This window comes from Amblyomma maculatum, chromosome 4 (genome assembly GCF_055883805.1).
Source record: "Amblyomma maculatum isolate TAMU_Amacu chromosome 4, ASM5588380v1, whole genome shotgun sequence".
Taxonomy (NCBI): Eukaryota; Metazoa; Arthropoda; class Arachnida; order Ixodida; family Ixodidae; genus Amblyomma; species Amblyomma maculatum.
The window spans coordinates 142,522,437-142,538,082 of NC_139347.1; positions in this window are offsets into that span (position 1 = coordinate 142,522,437).

The following is a 15,646-nucleotide window of genomic DNA, read 5'->3' on the forward strand; positions in this document are numbered from 1 at the left end:
ATATCCCCTTTGTAAAGCAACACTTATCTCCACTGCAACGTTTGGAAATGACTGAGTAGGGTTGCCTCAAGCCTGCAACTTTCGAGTTAGCAGTGCTCATACACAAATCTACATTGTATATTTGACGTGGAAAAGTCTAGTATTTTGGTTTTATTCAAATTATCTAGCAAAGGCGAGATAAGTGCAAATAAAAACAACCCACGACTGAATAAACCCACTTTACGGCATATGTGGCTGTCTGGATTTTGTAAAAAAAATGTTGTTCAATTTAAGCTGATACATTCAATTCCCTGACTATTTGCTTTTTACTTTACCCTTAGGCTTGCAGTCAAACCTAATCTTCCTTAAAAGCACTGTATTAAAGCGAGGTTTGCTTACTTGCATTCAATCGACTGCAAAGTGCGTTCTTAACAACCTACGTAGAACTTATCCGCTAAAGCGTAGTTTGGTTGGCGGCAATTGGAAATTTGCGAAGAGGTTGGTGAATTTATGCTTCTGCTAGAAAAGAGAAATTATTCAAAATCGTGTTTTCTCAATATGCTATTATCTCCTGGTGAATGTGTTATGCAGCACTCTTGAAACAAAATTATTTATTCACAAATTACGGACATTACATTTAGCCGTAAAGGAGGAGATTCCACAGCTCAGTGCTGCAAATGGACATCCAATGATTGCATGTATGAAATTTTGCATAGCGGTATTGTACGAACCGCAAATACAGTTAAAGTGTCGGGAATCATAATTTTGCGTGTTCCATCAGGTTCGGGTCACCAACGCATCGGAGTGTCAGAACAATATAGATCAGTGTAGCGGGCTTCACAACCGAAGTGCTGTGCTGTGCTTGAGCACACAGCATGATGCCCCCCCCCCCTCCCCCCTCCATCTTTTAGGGCGAAAGCCTTATAAAGGCCCAACTCCAACGACATATCCAGGGCGTCGGCGCTGTCAGCGCCGTGCCACGATGGGCGTCACAAGCGGTGCGCTGTTACGACCAAGCATCCGCATTTGCGCGCTCTATTGTTCGCCTGTGGGCATGGAAAAGTATTGTGAATATGTGGTGATGGTCCAATGGCTCTAAGTGAGCCTGTTTCCAGGAATCCTGTTTTGTAAGCCGGTTTTGCTTTGTGGACACTCTGCAAATGCCAAATTGACCCTGCCAAGAGAACATCTGGAAAAACACAAAGAAACGTCCCCCTGCGGGAAATGCAGGAAGTGCTTTCTTTCTTTTGTTCACCCTTCCAGTCGATAAGCCCTATCGTCCAGTGAGGAATGCCTACTTTCCAAAGGAGACGACAGAGTGACATGTCCGCTGACGTGCAGGACAAGAAAGGAGCATGACTCATACGGCCATTAAGTGATTTCCCGGGAATGCAGGAAAGATTTGCAATTGTCGAAAAGGGACCATGTTGGGAGCCCTATGCGGCGCCACGTGCACTCGGGTTTCTGAGAAGTAAAACCCCTTGTCAGAACCAGCCTGTGGTTTCTTTGCTGAAGAATAGAAATGTACCTCCTCTCCTCGCCGTTCCCAAGCTTTTCCCGCCAACAAGTGATCACGCCCAACGAATGAATGCCGGACCAGTCAGTGCTTCAGACCATCAGTGCAGTGATGTGTTCGATTGGATGCCGATACCTGAGGGGCGTGCCCTGGATTTGGTTGGTCAGCATCTTCAGAGAGGGGCTGGACATAGGGGGTTTTAAGGACGCTGCAGAGCACGAAATGTCGCTCTGGGCCCTGGGTAAACGGCTCATCCAGTCGCTTCTCGCTATGAACTCTTAACGCTTGCCATTTTGCTGATGTACCCTTCTTTTTCGTGTAAATAATCTTGTAAATAAGTTTCTCAAAGTGCCATTAAACCTGCTTGTACATATTTCACCAACTTCGAAGATTCAATCCTACTTCAACCCCGAGTCTCTGCACGCTACCAAGTGAAGGCCGGGTCGACGTAGCCCCAGCGTCACGACAACTGGTGACCAGCGGTGGGATCTGAATCTACAAGCCACAACATCTGATGACTGGAGGTGGGATCTGGATCTACAAGCTACAACATCTGGTGATTCGAGGTGGATCAGAATCTACAAGCCACATCTTGTGATCGGAGGTGGCATCTCAAGCAACAAGCAGGCGCAACAATCGGCCAACAAGAGAGCAGCTCGGAACATCGATCGCATGTGTGGGTGAGTGCTTGGCTTTTCTTCTGATGTGGACCAGGTTCTAGAACAGGGTTAGATTTTAGAACTGGTAAAAAGTGTTGAAACGCCTTTAGGTTTGGTAGTTTGCACTGTTGTTTTGGAAGTAGCCGACACTCGGAGCGATCATGGACCTACAAAAGCTGCAGAAACCGGAACTGTTGCAATTGTGTGAGGAATTGGGAATTGATACAAGAGGTTTGGCACGAAAACCTTTGATTATAAAGGCAATCACAGATTTGGGAGCCGATGATGAGGAGCTCAGTGAAGCATGGAACCTCATCGCCCAAAAAAAGGAGGAGCAGCTCAGACAGCAGAAAGAGCGGGAAAAAGAGGAAAAGAGGCGTGAGCGTGAACTTGAGAGGGAAAAAGAGGAAAGGGAGCGCGAACGTCAGAGGGAAAAAGAGGAAAGGGAGCACGAACTTGAGAGGGAAAAAGAGGAAAGGGAGCACGAACGTGAGAAGCTTGAAAGAGAAGCAAAAAAGCTGGACCAAGAAATTGAGCTCCGGAAATTAGAACTAGAGTTGAGCAAGAGGTCGGGCGATTGTCCCCAGCTAGCGGTACCTCATCTCAACAAGGAGGCAGATTTCAAGATGTCAAAGTACATGCAGCCATATGTAATAACAGGGGATATCGGTCTGTATCTGGCTAACTTTGAGCGAACCTGCGAAAAACTGTCCTTCCAGCGAGACACTTGGTCTCAGAGATTATTGACGGTTCTGCCCAGCGAGGCAGCGGAGGTTGTCGCGCGGCTAAGCAAGGAGGACGCGGACAACTACGAGAAGGTCAAAGCTTGCCTTCTGAGAAAGTATAGGCTTAGCGCCGAGGCGTTCAGACAACGTTTTCGGAACGCTACTAAGTCCAGGGACGAGAGTTACCCTGAATTCCTGTACAATTTAAGAGTAAATTTGGGCGAGTGGCTAAAGAGCACAGATTCCTACAGTGATAGGGACGCTGTAGTCGAGCGAATTCTTTTGGAGCAGTTTTATAACTGCCTCCCAGAAAAAGAAAGAAATTGGTTACAGGACCGAGGCGAAATTAAGTCGGCAACTGAAGCTGCCGAACTTATTGAGGAGTATGCTTCGCGCCGACAATTCAGCAACCCAGCAGTGGATAGGCCCCGCAATCCCAAGTTCAGTGTGAAAAACCGTCAGGAAAGGCACTTTGCTAGAGTTGGAAACGAAGAAATGAAGGTTTCTTCAGGCAAATTCCCTAGAAAGGACGGCAGTGAGAAAAGTGGGGAAGTGACCAACGTGCAGAACACAAAGAATAAGCTTGAGGCTAGGAAGCCGCTCACATGCTTTAGGTGTAATGAGCAGGGTCACATTGCCGTCAACTGCCAGAAAGAAAAGATTGCTTTCTCGTATGTCAGGGACTGCGATGAAAATATGCAGCTTTTAGAACCCTACCTGCATGACCTAGTAGTCAACGGGAAGCCTTGCAAGGTACTGCGCGATTCGGCCGCAACGATGGATGTTGTCCATCCGGCGTATGTGTCGCCTTCCGACTATACAGGACAGTGTACGTGGATCCGCCAGGTAGTGGAGGAACAGAGTGTGTGCTTGCCGATCGCGAACGTGGTCATCGAGGGCCCTTTCGGCGAATTAACAACCGAGGCTGCCGTTTCAGGAAAGCTTCCTAAGTGCTATCCGTATTTGTTCTCCAACAAATCGGACATGCTACTGCGAAAGAGGGGCATCCTTTTCGGAGACAGTGTTGTGCAAGCATTAACACGTTCAAAGGCGCGAGAACTAGCTACACTGCTCATACCAGAAAAATCCACAGCGGAGGAAACGGCAGTTAAAACAGTGGTCGATGCGGAAGATAGCGGGTCGGAAAACTTTGAGAGCGAGGCATCTCAGATAAGTCAACTTGAAAGCGAGCTTGATGAGACGCGGAATGAGGACGTTATTGAGAGTAACCTCTTGCCGCCAGTCTCTAGTAATCTCACGAGACTACTAAGTGGAACCCGAGAGGACTTAGCTATGGAGCAAGCCGTGGTAAATCTAACGTTAAACCTTGCTGAGGAGATGGGGGACAACTTGATTTGCCTCAGCGGAAAAGGAAGCAACGCTCAGGAGCTGCTCAAAAAGACGGAGCAGAGAGGAGAACTAAAGAAATCCCAGCTGTCCGATCTGGGCGAGATAATAACAGAGTTTGAGGCCTGCTTCGTGGACAGGCCAGGCAGAACTGATTTGACTGAGCACGATATTGAGCTGACTTCAGACGTGCCAGTGCGATCAAGGTGCTACCGATTTTCTCCAAGGCAAAGAGAAATTCTGGATAGGGAAGTAACTCGCATGCTGGAATTGGGAGTAATAAAACCCTCGGAAAGCGATTATGCTTCGCCTATGATCTTAGTAGAAGCTCCAGGTAAAGACCCTAGGCCTGTGGTAGACTACCGAAAGCTAAATTCTCTCACCAGGGATCAAGTGTATCCTATTCCGAATATTGAGGAGAGAGTAGAACAGGTCAGTAGAGCGGCATATGTGACTACGCTGGACCTTACTCGAGGATACTGGCAAGTACCGCTCACTGAACGCGCCAGCAGATACGCGGCTTTCGTCACTCCGACGGGCAGCTACCAGCCAACAATGATGAGTTTCGGGCTCAAAAATGCTCCATTTTGTTTTTCCCGACTCATGGATAGGGTTTTAAAGGGGTGTGAAACATTCGCGGTGCCTTATTTAGACGACATTGCGGTTTTTTCCGACTCATGGGCGGACCATATGGTACATCTAAGAGCTGTACTGAGCCTTTTGCGTCAAGCTGGACTAACCGTAAAGGCCGAGAAATGTTGCCTGGCAAGGGCGACCGTGGACTACTTGGGTCACAATGTAGGTCAAGGTTTCAGGAAACCCAGCGAGATTAAGATTTCTGCGGTAGCAGACTACCCGCGGCCGAGCACGAAGACGGAAATTCGAGCATTCCTGGGTCTGACTGGGTACTACAATCACTACATCCCTAACTATTCAGCTTTGGCTAGCCCTCTGACCGACGCTCTCCGCAAGACAGAACCGACAAATGTAGTCTGGGACGAACAAAAGGAAGCCTCCTTCGTAAACCTGAAGGCTGTGCTGATTAGCCGTCCGGTATTGCGAGCTCCAGACTATGACCGAGAATTCACGGTCCAGTGTGATGCCAGTGATCGAGGGTTAGGTGCTGTTCTCTGCCAGAGAGATGACGACGGTAATGAGCACCCCGTGCTCTACTTGAGCAGAAAACTGAGTTCTAGAGAGAGGGCTTATTGCGCGTCAGAGAAAGAGTGCGCTTGCATTGTATGGGCCATTCAAAAATTGCAGTGCTATCTTGGAGGGGCCAAATTCACCGTAGAGACGGACCATTGTCCCCTGGCTTGGCTGCAAACTGCGACATCGAAGAACAGTCGCCTTCTTAGGTGGAGCTTGATTTTACAGCAGTACAATTTTGAAATAAGATACAAAAAGGGGAAGTTAAATGGGAATGCGGACGCGCTTAGCCGCTCTTTCTAAGCGGTCCGAGATGTTCCTCACCATGTATCCAAATTGATAATCAGGTTTTTTTTTTTTTTTTTTTCGTGCGCTTGTATATGTGTGACTATGTAAAGCAGCACGTTTGGTTTTCTAGGAATACGTAGGTCCTAACGTCTTGAGTGTGGGCTTTTCTCGAACAACAATGGCAGTTTTCTTTTGACCTGGTCTCTTCAGACGGGAGCCGAGTGCTTGCTTCGACATGTGGTTGAGTTTCAGACAGCTCGAGCAATTTGGCCTACAACAATCAAGACAACGCGACAAGCAACAGCGAGCTTCAAGCGTTCACGTGCAGGCCATTAAGTCGTCTCTTCATGCAGCAGCTGGGACTGCTGCCCTCCGAGACTCTTCTGGCGGGGGAGGAGGCTGTTACGACCAAGCATCCGCATTTGCGCGCTCTATTGTTCGCCTGTGGGCATGGAAAAGTATTGTGAATATGTGGTGATGGTCCAATGGCTCTAAGTGAGCCTGTTTCCAGGAATCCTGTTTTGTAAGCCGGTTTTGCTTTGTGGACACTCTGCAAATGCCAAATTGACCCTGCCAAGAGAACGTCTGGAAAAACACAAAGAAACGTCCCCCTGCGGGAAATGCAGGAAGTGCTTTCTTTCTTTTGTTCACCCTTCCAGTCGATAAGCCCTATCGTCCAGTGAGGAATGCCTACTTTCCAAAGGAGACGACAGAGTTACATGTCCGCTGACGTGCAGGACAAGAAAGGAGCATGACTCATACGGCCATTAAGTGATTTCCCGGGAATGCAGGAAAGATTTGCAATTGTCGAAAAGGGACCATGTTGGGAGCCCTATGCGGCGCCACGTGCACTCGGGTTTCTGAGAAGTAAAACCCCTTGTCAGAACCAGCCTGTGGTTTCTTTGCTGAAGAATAGAAATGTACCTCCTCTCCTCGCCGTTCCCAAGCTTTTCCCGCCAACAAGTGATCACGCCCAACGAATGAATGCCGGACCAGTCAGTGCTTCAGACCATCAGTGCAGTGATGTGTTCGATTGGATGCCGATACCCGAGGGGCGTGCCCTGGATTTGGTTGGTCAGCATCTTCAGAGAGGGGCTGGACATAGGGGGTTTTAAGGACGCTGCAGAGCACGAAATGTCGCTCTGGGCCCTGGGTAAACGGCTCATCCAGTCGCTTCTCGCTATGAACTCTTAACGCTTGCCATTTTGCTGATGTACCCTTCTTTTTCGTGTAAATAATCTTGTAAATAAGTTTCTCAAAGTGCCATTAAACCTGCTTGTACATATTTCACCAACTTCGAAGATTCAATCCTCCTTCAACCCCGAGTCTCTGCACGCTACCAAGTGAAGGCCGGGTCGACGTAGCCCCAGCGTCACGACAGCGCCTCCCCATGGCACTCGGCGCTGGCGCCGTTGGCGCTCACAGCTGACTCTTCTACTCGCGCTGGTGCGTTGTTGCTAGACTTACACTGCGTTGTTGCTAGACGTACACTGCGCAGTGCGGCAGTCTGTACGCGTGGCGATCAGCTGTAATAAATGCCATGTAAAAAAAAAAAGCTCCACCGCTTGTTACGACGTTCTGCATACTAGCTTCCCAAGATAAATTCCTGGGGTTGGAATCCGCTCCGCTCCATCTGTTTTCTTTGAGTGTCGAAGCACTACAAGCGACATACAAGCGTTAGACGATTTTTTGGGTTGTGAAACCCTGGTCGAGTGCTTTAACGCCAATAAAAATTTTTCAGAACGATGCAGGCTGTTTCTGTCTTACTCAAACACGTGAACAATAAGAACCGCGTGCATGCAATTACAAGTAAATCCCCAAATTGTACTGCCAAGCAACATAAGCTGAAAAAAATTACGGAACTACGTTTAAGTCTGCTTGAGAGCGGAAATTGCGAAAGCCACTTTACAGAACTGTTTTCACTAACGACATCGTCATTGTCATTTCTGCTATCATCATCACTACGGTAGCGTCACTGCCATTGAAACTATCAATCTTTATCGTTTTTCATAAGGACCACCTGTCACTATATGGGAATCCACGTATCCAGACCCTTACGCTAGACAAGAAGAATTTTTATAAACAAATACATACCAAAACCCGCTGCAGTACAACATGATTGATCCCAAAATATGTGACACCGACATATCAAGGCCTGCAATGCAAACATAGCAACAGTTAAGCACATATACTTTGGGAGTGCAAGGCACAATTGAGAGGCGTTAATCCCGACACGCTGTTGTGGAGCTGGTCTGCCGCTCTGCGCATCTCCAGCCTGAACGACCAACTCTGGGCCGTCCAGCAGGCCGTCGTGGCAGCGAAGAGACAAGAGCTCGACGTTCCTACGTGGGAGACATACACGTGGTCGCGTTAAATCCTGCCGGTCACCAAATAAAGTCATTACTCTTCCTCGAATAGCTTACAGCGCAACGAAGGAACATGCCTATACACAGTGAAGAGTTCTTAACGCGTGAGAAGTCAAAAAGATTGATGGACGATTTCGGTGCTTAGTAATGCTAAATTTGGCACAGCTCTTCAGGTATTTCGATTTCGCAGTGTGCTGAGGCAAAATGATACGAGAAAGACATGCATGCGCTTAAACACTCCTCTTTTGTTTCCCACGCATAATCATTCTTCAGCTGATAATCTTTTCGATGCTCTGGATAGTTACAAAGATGATTAGTGATCTGAAAAACAGCACATGTTTTTCAGGGACCGTAGCAAAGCCCGCTCTCATAGACGAGATCCATCCATGAGTTACGTGAGGTCACTAAAGCTGTGAGTCGCCGCTCCTCGTCGGCCTCGCCTCAGGCGGTGCATGGCGGGGTGGCACCTGTCTCTTTCGCACGCTCGTATTTTACCACGGCGCATTAGGCATCAGACGGCAAACACCGCGACTCCTCTCGCCTGCTTTAGTCGTGCGTTTCGCCACTTTTCAACTTACGCTTTCGCTTTTCTCTTTTAAACTGGTGCCCACCTCACTGACAGCCTCATCCCCCTTATGCGATTCACATTCTCTCCCTCATGTTGAGTCATTCCTTTGTTTTTGCTGTGAGCTTTCACTTGTACAGTTGTCACCTTTCTGCTTACGTCATAGCCACCTGTTCCTACGCTGGCAGCCTTCACGTTCTTCCCACGTTGCAGACAATTTAAGGCTGCTCATGCCTTCAGTTTTGTCATGTCATCAAGCCACTAAGACACCAGTTTCCTCTCAGAATCTTCTCCTCGGGCACCTCCCTCTTCATCTCTCCAATTCCCCACTTTGTTGCTGCTAACCATGCTTCAAGCCGTGGCAGGTGTGAGACGGCCGCCTATGCTTCACTCTGCTACCAGAGTGTAGTTAAGTGCAAGACGCTATGCCGTAAAGGAGTCCCTGAGGGGTTGAGTTGAGTTGTATGCTACAGGTGGGATTGGCCTTGCTTATTGTGTCGGCAATTGCTCCATCGTAGCGTCACTTATCTGTTCTGTGAAATATCTGTGAAATCTGTCCCACTATGCGCGCATGGGGTCACTTATAACAGTACATATACCCCTCCAGCAGTTGCCATGCACAGATTTCCTCACAGCATTGCTTAGTCTACACCAAAAGTCACCATCTACGAACACATTCACTCACAGTAGAGAATAGTCCATTCCAGCTGTCACCATCTAGAGTCAAGATCAGTGTCCTTCACAAATTGGTAAAGAAGGCGTGAAGCCTCCCTTCTGCATGTCTGGTTTCCTCACGGGTCCTTCGCCTACAGAACGCAAGGCCGCTAAAAGTTTTTGAAAAGAGTAACTAAAAGTTCCGTTTTAGCCACCGCAATCATCCGATTCTATCGGGTTTCTCTTCTCTCGTTTCCTCGCAAAGGGGTTTCACTCTTCTGCCCGGTCGTCTAGCCTCCGCAAGCCAATTTCCCCTTCCTCCTCTGCATTTGATGGGAGGTGGGGCGTGGTACTCTGCGTGCACGAAAACGAAACGGGCGAGGGAGCGCGCGCCGCTCTATTCATTGCATTTAGTCCTGCCGTGGCGAGGAAAAAGCGCGACACCATTAGTCGTGTACGCCCATCCTTCACCCGTAAAGGCCCAACTCCAACGACATATCCTGGGCGTCGGCGCCCAGCGTCGGCGCTGTTGGCGTATGCAGAAACCGGTTTGAGCATGCGCACGGTACGAGACGCCAGCAAACCTGAGCGGAGCGCCGAGATCTGTCCGTGTTAGATTTCGGCGTCAGCGTCCACGCAGGCGCCGAGCTGCTCACCCGCGTAGGTCTCTCATTGGCGCACGTCTAGGCGTCGTACATCAATGAGAGGACAGGGTGGCCGCGACCTCTGAATTTTGAATTTTCGCTCGCGCCGAGTCTTCGCGTGCTTTTTCTTTTTAATTTTTTTTTTGTCATCGCTTTGCATCGTCGCACGTGGCCGTGATGGTAAAACCCTTCGCCGCCCATCGGTTGATCTCAGCCGTGGAGGAACAAAACTCAAAAGGCTCGTCTCAGCTCCGGTCGCGGAAAACAGAACAAATTGATGTTGCGTCGATGGCGTTGCAGACTTTATTGAAAAGCCGAAAAAAATGTGGAAGATGTATACGTTTATTTGTGCAGAAGTAGAAAATGTAAACTGTAATTAAGTTGCATATCTAAATTACAACTCTTAACGCTTTAAAAAGCAGAAATTATTGAGTGAATATTAAAACTGCAACAACGCACCAGCGCGAATACAAGCGTCAGCAGTGAGCGCCAACGGCGCCAGCGCCAAGTCCCATGGAGATGCGCACCTCTTTTGACGCCCACTGTGGCACGGCGCTGACAGCGCCGACGCTGAGCGCCGACGCCCAGGATATGTCGTTGGAGGTGGGCCTTTAGTCAGCGAGACGGACCAATGAATGTCGTCGCTTCCCCGACGCCAGCGTAGCGGCTCGTAGAGAACGAAGAAGCTGCTTTCCCTAAGGGGAGGCTGAGAGAGCTTTGATTTGTATTTTTGCTGCTTTGCGGCGCGCGCATCGCTGTAGCATTTTGCACAGACTATCTCCGGTACCTGTTCAAAGTATTGGGCTACTTTGATTAATTGGTCATACCCTGAACAGTGGCCCTTTAAGAGTGACACGATAGCGTTATTGGAACCTATAAATGGCCTAGGATCATCTTTGCATATGAGCATATTCGGTTTTGAGACATGAACACTGTTTTTATTTTTATCATTTCTCAGTTTCCACAAGACAAAAAGCCCTCTCAAAACCATGTCGAACGAACTTGTCTCGATAGACTATATGGGTAGCCTATCATCACCTTTATAATTATCATCATCATAATCAGCCTGCCTATACCCACTGCAGGGCGGAGGCCTCTCCCATATTTCTCCGATTAACCCGGTTCTGTGCTAGCTGCATCCACTTGACCCCTGCAAACTTCTTAACTCATCTGCTCACCTAACTTTCTGCCGCCCCCTGCTACGCTTTCCTTTCCTTGGAACCCAGTTTGTTACCCTAAGCGACCATCGGTTATCCTCTCTTCGCACTACATGTCGTGCGCATGTCCATTTCTTCTTAATTTCCGCTAGAATGTCGGTAACTTGAGTTATTTCTCTGACCCGCTCTGCACGCTTGCTATCTCTAAATGCAAATAATGATTGATGACCTAGAGAGGAAAAGTAGAAAGGAAGGCTTGAAAACCAATATGCAGAAGACTAAGGTAATGTTCAACAGCCTCGGGAGGGAACAGCAGTTTACGTTAGGTAGCGAAGCACTGGAAGTAGTAGGCGAATATGTCTATTTAGGACAGGTAGTAACCGCAGATCCGGACCATGAAAAGGAAATAACAAGGACAATAAGATTGGGATGGAGCGCATTTAGCAAGCACTCGCAGATTATGACTAGCAGCTACCAGTATCGCTCAAGAGGAAGGTATACAACAGTTGCATCTTACCTGTGCTCACCTATGAGGCTGAAATGTGGAGGCTAACCAAGAGGGTTCTACTTAAGTTGAGGACAACCCAGAGGACTATGGAACGAAAAATGGTAGGTGCAACATTAAGAGATAGGAAGCGTGCAGAGTGGTAGCTTATATGGCTCATCATCCAAGGCCAGGTTAGAATTACATCCGAACCCTACTTTTTCTTCTTCAGCGCCCTAATTAAGTTTGAAGACTTAAATGCCAGAATGACGTTTGAGCCATATAAGAATTTTACCGTCTCAATTTATTTGACATCTTAGTCTATTTCAACCTCATATGATGTCACTACTATCTCGACCAATCCGGATTTTGTCGACACAACTATGCGGACAACAGCGAGTTTTTTAATCTGAACGAAATCCCTAACGCCATTGCGTTATATGTTTTGTCACGCTTTCTTTTTACGACAAGACAGGCTGTGAATTTATTCTGCCAGAGTAATTACGATCTCGTGCATAACGCGAGCACGTGCAAATTAGCGGAAGCCTTCTTTTCATTTATTTGTAGTGACGTAAGCAAAGCCATCGTCATAAAGGAGTCTGCATTTCTCTCTCATACAGGTAGCACAAGGGCGCAAGACCAGCCATTGAGCCTAAATGCTGACAACCGCGCACGCACGAGGTTCTTCATCACCGCTGTATGCTCCAGCGCGGTGGCCCAAAGTGCGAAATACATTTAGCGTCCAGCGCAGGCACTGTTAAATAGATGAGGAAACTAAAGAATGCACGTACATGTGCCACTTAATTTGCTTGGTACGGGCAAGACCAAACCCGTGTCCCTTCTGCGCTTTATACCTGATTGTGCTTACTTCAGACTTGTAGAATGAGCACTTCGAACATTTTTTTTTCGAAAAATTTGCCACAAGGGATAAGTTGAGAAAGGGGGAATGGGATGCAGGAGATAGAATGTTAAAAGGAGTGAAGTCCAGTTGCGCTTGTGTATTCGCAGAGGTTGGCAGGGTAGCGGTTGTCCATTGTCCATTTCTCATAATCACAATCGCGATTCCACCGCAGGCCCACCTTCATGATTATCCGTTGCCTAATGTGAGTCGTTGATGGACACGTTCACAAGTGACGCACATCGCAGACGTCAGGTGGAGTGTCACAGTGAGGGCACCTGTCAGTCACTGGAAGATCTTTTTCCCGCCATCGATGTCGAAGAGATGGGGTCAGAGCCGCCCCTTCCCGGATCCGGCGCACTGTTACCTCCTCCTGCCGAGTAAGACTACGGGGGAGAGGGTGCGGACACGGAGGAATGAGAGCGCATGTTCGCTGGCGCAGAACTTGCGAATCAGAAACGTGAGACAGGAACGGATCTGGGGGAAGAGGGGAAGGTGGTGGATCGCCTGATGTGTTTATGTGCGTCATAGCATCCGCTTGAATATTATGTGGATCGCGAGCATGGCCGCGAATCCAGTGTATGCGCACAGGACATGGGTACTTTGAACAGAGCAAATGTATGGACTGTGTTATTTGGAATGTGCGTCGAACGGCCTTAAGCTGTTTAAGGGCAGTGAGAGAGTCTGTGTAAAGATGGACTGCATTGAATGTAGGAACTGGTGGAAGGTAATGTATGGCATGGTAAATGGCTTGAAGTTCCAGTGCCAGAGGGATGCACGTATCCGCGGTATATGTCACGTGAGTGTTGAGATGCGGATGAGAGGGACTATACACAGAAGTAACTCCTCGCTCTGCAGTATGTGATGCATCGGTATATAATATGCACCCTTCAGGCAGATGTGCGGATGACACCGACGGGGAAGCATTGGGGCGATTGTCCGTGAGCTGGAAGTACGATCATGGAGGTAGTGTCTTTAAATGATGTAGTTGTAAAGACTGTTTGCGAGCTCTGTTTGCCATCCGCTGATCAACGAGTTCAGTGAGCGTATTTAGCTCGGCATACTCCTGAAGTACTGGTATGGGTGTTAGGCGGGGGAGATATGTTATTTCACGCATAGCCTCACGATTGATGGCCTCAAGGGAGTCCCACTGTCTGCGGGTGAGACGTTGAAACTGTGCCTGGTAGATTATACGCGGCTGGAGGACAGAGCGAACAAGCTGGCGGGCTGTGTGAGCACGCGCGCCGCCAGAGCGCATAGCTATGCGACGAATTAGACCTAAAGTAGCGTGAGCGGTCTTACGGATGGCTGTCTGCCACGGGGTGCCGGTCCCAGAGGAATGTAGAAGAAGACCAAGAATGCGAACGGTTTGTACCTGAGAAATTGGGGTATTATCTATCATAAAATTTATAGTGGGAGCTTTCCGTAAGCCAGCTTTATTTCCAATTCGAATGGAACAGGATTTTGTACGCGAAAGAGTTATGCCCAAAAGAGGAAGGCGAAATGTCAATACATCCAGCGCATGCTGGAGGGCCGCCTGATGGACAGACATATCTGGGTGACAGCACCATAAGGTTATATCATCGGCATACGCAAGCACGCGTATAGAAGGGATGGCCTCTAGGGCTCGAACAAGTGGAATGAAGACCACAATAAATAATGTAGGGGCGAGAACGGAGCCCTGGGGCACTCCTCTGTTTGAGGGGAAGTGACCAAAGGGCTTTCCATGGACACTCACACTGAACGTTCTATTTGTTAGAAAGGCGTGAATGGCGAGGAGAAACCTGTGAAGGAGACCAAGAGTCTGTAGGGAGGCAAGAATGGCTGAGTGAAGGATGTTATCATATGCCTTTGTTATATCTGTAGCGATCGAAGTTCTAACAAGATGACTGCGCGGAGAGTGGTGAAGCACGTCAGCAGCCAAAGTAGCAAGACCGTCCTCCGTTCCTATTTGCGGGCGGAAGCCAATTTGGGATTCTGGATAACAATCATGGGATTCCAACCACCATGATAAGTGAGTGGCGAGAATGTTTTCGTAAAGATTGCAGATTGTTGGCGTCAGGGAAATTGGACGAAGGGCCGAAATAGATACTGGAGGATGACCTGACTTCGGTATTGGAACAACAATAGAATGCTTCCACTCGTCCGGCATGACACCAGAATGCCACACGTCATTGAATGCATCAAGCAGGGCCTGCAGAGCAGTCCCTTCCAAGTTGCGGAATAAGAAGTTAGGTATGCCGTGGTGCCCGGGAACAGAGTTAGATTTGAGGCGTTCAATGGAGGCCAGCAGCTCTGCCATGGTTAGGTCTGAAGTAATCTCATCGGGGGGTTCGGTAACCGGTAAGCAAGGTGGAGAAGTCGAGGTGGAATCATAGTGGGGAAAAAACTGTCTGGCCGCCTGTTTTGCAAATGTTTCCTCATCTACATTCATCGCAAGGTGAATGCTCTCTGTGTAATCAGAAACTTGAGAAGAGCGCTCCATGGCGTGAAACACTCTCCAAAGTTGTCGATGACTCTGCTTGGAGGACAGGCGCTCACACCATGAAGCCTAACGTTGCCTTCCTAGATGCTTTTCATACCGCCTCGCACGCGCGGTAGCCCGGTGAAGAGCGGGGATAGCCGATGGGTCATCGGGGTTACGAGCAGCATAATGATCTGCCTGGCGACGCAGAGCCCAAAGATTCAGGAGGTGAATGTCCGGGTTGGGCCCGTCTTCATTTACAGTGGTGGTAATCGTGTGGGACGCAAGAACAGCAGAGAGAACATTTAGCAGCTAAGCGTTGAGGCGAGTCGTTTTTGAAGCCAATTTTCCTTCGGTCACAGCTACTAGAAAGAATGACTTTCGTTTTTTCTGTGGCCACACCTGTAGGGATTCTGTAGATACATTCTACATATTTTACTGCAATTTGTTTCTATGGTTTAGAGAACAAAGTGATATACCCAACCAGGTTAGCCAGCCGTGAAAGCGAGAAACATGGCCCCATTAATGGTACATAATAAATAACACGTGTGATATCCGACACAGAGCGACACCAGACAGATACGAGGCATAAGCTATAGCCTTGTTAATAACTTGTGAAGGGTTATGAAGGGCAATATTTCACTAAGGCAAACCAATGGCTACGTAAAACATCCAGATTAAGTGACAGGGTGAGCTGTCCTGCCAACTATCACGATGCATTTTGACGACGTGCGCGCAGGAAGTTCACGTG